The following is a 5,718-nucleotide window of genomic DNA, read 5'->3' as shown; positions in this document are numbered from 1 at the left end:
AAAAAATAGTGAAGTTTAAAGCAATCGCACTTTTTTTGCTTCCTTCTTGTACGAAGGAAGTGCAACCGCAGAAAAAAACAGCTGAGCAGGAATATTAATAAAGCGGGTATGGACATACGTGGGATTTTGGAGACCCCACACATCCTTCTTTCGTCTTTTCATTCTTCTTTTTATTGATAATAGATACAGAAATGACTTGACCTCATTTGTGCAGTGGTCCCGTAGAAAAAGTGTCGCCTATTAATCTCTAGAATGGCACATAAACGAACCACACATCAATTTTTTCCCCGATTGAACCCATTAAAAATGGTCCGATTTACTTATTACATAAATGAATGCATGTCGACTACCCGATTAGGATGTGTCGGATATCCGAGTGTGCTGGAAACCTGACAAATTGTGCATTTATTCTGTTGGCGCGCACACACACATCACTTTATTTGGTGGTTGGCAATGTGTTGAAATTAGGCGGATTACTTACATCAAATGAGCCGAAAACTCGTTTGCGAAAGAACAAACAAACAATATTTTAATTGCGTGCCTTCAGGGATTGCTCATTTCTAGACATCGCTGGAGAAGATTTTACAATTCTTTTCGGTTCTTTTTCAGTAAAACAGTTATTTTTTAGGAAAATGAGAAGAAACGAGTCTCCTTCCGTGGAATCAGGATGAAAACTCATTAGGAAGGTCAACGCCCTTTCTAATGATGGCAGTTATGGATTCGGCGCCTGAAGCAAAAGGTCAAAATTCGGTGCAATTTCCGCCATTCTGGCAGGGCAGGGCATCTCCTGCAATTGGTTGCACCCCTCTTCAGCAATCATATCCAATACGATCGTTCTTTTTCATTGTCAAGGAGGTATTTGCTAGAGAAAACCAGTAAAATTTCAGAAACGACATGAAAGGATTCAGAAACCAGATGTCTGTATTTGTAGAACAACTAACTCAGTACTGAGCAAAAAAGTCCCAAGTAAACTTTACACGTAGACAAGAACTGGGATTAAGTACATAACTCTCCATTGAATAAACCGTTCCTGCCCAGGGCAGGATTTAAGGTGGTTGAGTTTTAAATTTCATTTCATCTGTACTCATGCGAGGCCCTAAGCTGTAGCTTGTCTTGCTTAGGTATAAATCCGTCCTGTTGCTAGGACCGACCCACTCACCCACCCACCTAGACTCAAATACAGAGAAGGTAAACGGGAGAAGATCTCCTTTTTTTTTTATATATAAGGCAAGTTCATTGAAAGGCGATAACAAACCACACGCTGTGACGCAAACAGACATCGCACGTCTGGCTAATTCTATAAACCATTCACTGAACTACCGGTATTTTCTCCGTGCAGCGCATTAGGATTATCTGCAACTGCAGTCTTTCCCAATTACAAAGAATAATGAAGTTAAAGACAAGCAGCACGAACTAGATCTTCGGTTGGTGTTGTGGCATTAAGATACAAACATTTAGGGCTCCTCTGCTACTAGATAATGAGGTGAGCACTGACAAACGACGCTCAAATAAGCAGTGTGGTTAGCCCTTCGTGCGTTTTCCTTTTGCCTCAGTAGAGAATCGCACTCTTGGGAGAACTCGCACAAACAGGTTCGTGCGAGGGTTGATGTCTGCTATGCATAATGATCCGCGTATTATTCTCTTGATTCACGGGTTGTAAACACTGCAAGAGGATTTTTAGACGAGGGGTGTTTATTTTACTCGTCAAGGCTGGGTAGACGCGTTTATTTCACCGGAATGTCTTTAACTGAGGTCAATATTCCGGGAAACGAGCTATCGTATTGAATGAATCTTTACGGGTGCAGGTTTTCTTTCTCTGTGCGGGGGGGATGAAAAAACAACAGCTTAGTAGGGGACTACTGAACACACACACATCCTTAATGGCGAAGTGTGGGGTGATAGCGGAGATTATTGAGCATTAGTGTCAGGGACAGGTCATGTGATACAAACGTGCACTTTACACTCGCACATCGGTGTATGATTCACACAACGAAGGGGACTTCCAAATAAATTAGCAACCTTCATTTTTTCAAACAAATAAAATATATGTTTTCTGCTACATAAGCTAATCCTATCAGCGCTGTCTGGGGGTTATTGAGGGAAAAGGTAATGGGTCCCCTTTGATCAGTCGAAGTTGTTCATGCTTGAGCACGCCTCTGTGCCGTACAATAAGACAACGGACCTCAGCCGTTCAGGTCTTTACATGGGACCACTGACCACAAGGTCACAGCCATCCTTGACATCTTTGCACGGCTATTGCACAACGCGCAAAAGTTGTTATATCTCTGTCGACACTAGGCCGGGAATAGCTCGTTTCTTTAATAGGAAGCACAGCATTACGATTTCGTATATGCATTGTGGAAAATTTGAACCATTCCGTTTATCGCATCCAGTTCTTCCGCTTTTGATATAACTAGGAAAAAATCCCCTAAGGATGTCATTTCAAGGAACTAGCACACTCAAAAACACCTGTTGCTAAAACTTCAAGGATGTTGGAATTGCCGATATTATATCCGGAATACTAACCTTCCTCATCGCGGACTGTGCACTTATCCTTAATGGTCATAAAGATCATTTCCTTGACACACCCTCGTAATCCGCTTGACTGGGAAGTGAAAATGAACTCATAAGAACAACAAATAAAATTGAAAGACTGCCTAATATATTATGAAGAGATTATTTAATAGCCCACATTGCAACTATAATTACAATAGTTTGAACTGCAACAATGCTTCGAACTATTTCAGTTACTAGACAATATGACCACAGCTGTGCAACAACAACAATACTGCGAACTATTTCTGTTGCTAGGCAACAATGACCACAGCTGTGCTACACCACTTCTCTAGATATACATTGTTAGTGGAGGAAGTAAGGTGAGGTGTTGCAACCGGTCTGCGGACCACTGTAAGTAATTTCTACTTAACTCCACACAGCGATCTGCGGCTCCGTATGAATACGGGAGTGTCTGAAGACTAGTCTTGTGGCCTATGCTCAATTTTTATGAAGTAAAAAAATGGGGAATGAAGGAAACCCATTGCTATTCCGATACTAGCCATGTCCGACTGCTGTCAAAGCTTCTTTTTGAAGTTCAGCGGCAGCGATGCATTATTTCATATTAAGCAGCCCCGCTGTTCCCTAAGGTTTTCAGAAATCCCCTTCGCAAAGCCTTAAGAATGAGAAATGCAGATGTTTGATATCTCGTGTGCAATCGGGCGTTCAGCAGCTATCGTTGATGCGGAAACGCAATGGCGACAGGAGGAGACAAGCCGTGCCAGATCAATGAAATGAAAAGGTCAGTGGACGACAGCATGGCTAAAATCGAAACGTCGGTCGGTTTTAAATAAACAACACACTTCGAACTAACTAACTAACTTGCCGATTCATATATTTGCGCGTAATACTTGAATATTTATACTTTGAGCAAAAAGAGAATTAAAATACCCTAAAAGATGGCGCGATGTTGCTTATAATGCCACGTGATTTGTTTAAATTACGGCTTTGGAAGTATATTGAGGGCAGCGCGAACTCGGTAGTAAACAGTTGCATCGAAATAGCGCTGATCTGGATATTACTGCGGATTACAACTCAAGTATTGTACATCCTGCACCGGGGGAGTAGCAGGGGGGGGGTTTCCACATCATTCCCTAATGTGTTCATTAGTGAATGATATTGAATAAAAGATGAACACGATAGTTTGAATTTTACTCGGATTGAGAACCGAAATGCTATGGCAGCTGGTTAGAACAATCTTCAGATTCATGTGTTGTATTTGGAGCATGCGTCCATTCTCTTTGCTTGGGAAAGGATAATCAAGATATCTGGAACAAATTTCCAAGATCACCCTACCCTGGTTCGAATAAATTAGTACCACCGAGAGAAAATACCCAACAAAATTAATTTCTTAAGGCATTTAGATAGAACTCTTTTGTTTGTTTGTTTATTGATTTCCCCCTTTGGTTTGCTAGTGAGTGTTCCACTCACCGCTAGCACGCTCCTTCTCCTCTTCCGCGAGTTATTTAAGTAAACATTAACAGCGAAGAGCTTCAGATAAAAAACTGACGTAATAATGGAAGAGATAAAAACAGATGGTCATTGTTTCAACAATACTACTTCTGCTACTAACGTGGAAAAGCAAAGAGTAAAAACTATCTTCTGGGGGGGGGACAACAGTGAACAAAATATCTCAAAATCACAGTGTGTGAAGGGAAAAATGCGTGTGATAGTACATTTTTTTATTATTTTATTCGTGGTGCACCAGAGCATTTAATAAGGGGGAAGAATAATTGGCGGGTACGGAAATAATTTAATATATTTTCTGTGTGGGTTTAAGTGCAAAAATAAAATTGTGGGTCGGTCACCAACTGACCGTGTTAGCGTAGGAGCTGTTTGTTCGTGTTTTTTTCTTTTACAGCTTGCAGTGGGAATGCAAAGTGGCAAAACTAGTAAGAAATCTTGGAATAAATGTTAACTGAAGCAGATATTTTGAAAGTTCTCAATGTGCCGAGCAACTCGAGGGAGAAACACTTCACGAGTGGAGAGTTATCAGTACGAAGCAAGAGTGAGAAACTGCTATGGAGTGGAGTAGAAAGGCAGTTTCCCAGATATCTTTACAGATATAAAGCGGGTTGAAATATAACTGACTTAATCCTATCCGGCTTAAAAACTAATAAAATATTACCATTAAAACTAATATATTATTGCTCTTTTTTTTTTTTAAATTCCACACATTATCAACACGTTCGAATCTCATCCTTTTCTCCTATCCCGAAAAAACATTACATCACTGGTCAAGAGAGACAGATCAGTAGTAGAAGCAGCTAATAGAGCGAATAAATCGCCTTTATGACAATCTAATCATTTTCAGCGCCGGAAAAGAGGTTTAAAGCCTCTCTGCAAGTCTGGGATTCAAACTTACAGTGTGTTGTTTGCAGAGCGATGGCTCGACCACGCGTACATTGACTTGATGGTGCTGGGTCAGAGCGGATAAGATTGGAAAGCATCTGTTCTTCTTATTGAGCAAATCGCATTGGAATAAATCAGGAGAGAATAGCGTTATTCGTTGATGTTTTTCAATCAACTGGCAGTCACTCATTCTGGAATATTACTGTGTAGTCGACGCACATTCCTCCCCCCCCCCCCATCAAGGAACCAGAGGATCACAAATGTAACGCCTTTTATATACAAACAACTGATTCACTCTCATCCTCATGAGAGTGAATCAGTTGATTGTATATAAAAGGCGAGAAATTGTAGATAAAAGGAGAGAAAAGGTTCGTAGCCATTTGTAAACCGGAAATGCACCGCCAAGGCCAGCAAAATGATTCCCTTTCCTGCGGGGGGGGGGGGGGGGCTTTCTTATTCTTATCCGGCGTTTCTCAAGGAACCATACGAGTAAACGCAGTGTTTGGCGACCAAAGCCCTCCATTCGGAGGGCGTTTAAGATGCACGTGTTGAGTCGTTGAGAAAGCAGTCGTGTCCTGGAAACGAGAGGGCCAAGGGGCTTGGAACAGCAGGCCAACGCCCATTTCGTGACATTCTTAAAGGCAACACGCTCGTGAATGACAGACCGGCTTATCGTGATTGCTGCCGGTGGTCATCCGGATTTATGTCACGACGGTCTTCGCTCTCTCCAGACGACTGTACACACACTTTTTCGTTTTTAGGTATCCTCGAAGGAAACCCTCCCCCCTTTAGGAGAAACAAACTGACTGTCGA

Source organism: Typopeltis vanoorti, chromosome 18, assembly GCF_054136105.1.
Source record: "Typopeltis vanoorti isolate ZY-2024b chromosome 18, IOZ_Tvanoo_1.0, whole genome shotgun sequence".
Lineage (NCBI taxonomy): Eukaryota > Metazoa > Arthropoda > Arachnida > Uropygi > Thelyphonidae > Typopeltis > Typopeltis vanoorti.
This window is presented reverse-complemented; position numbering follows the sequence as displayed.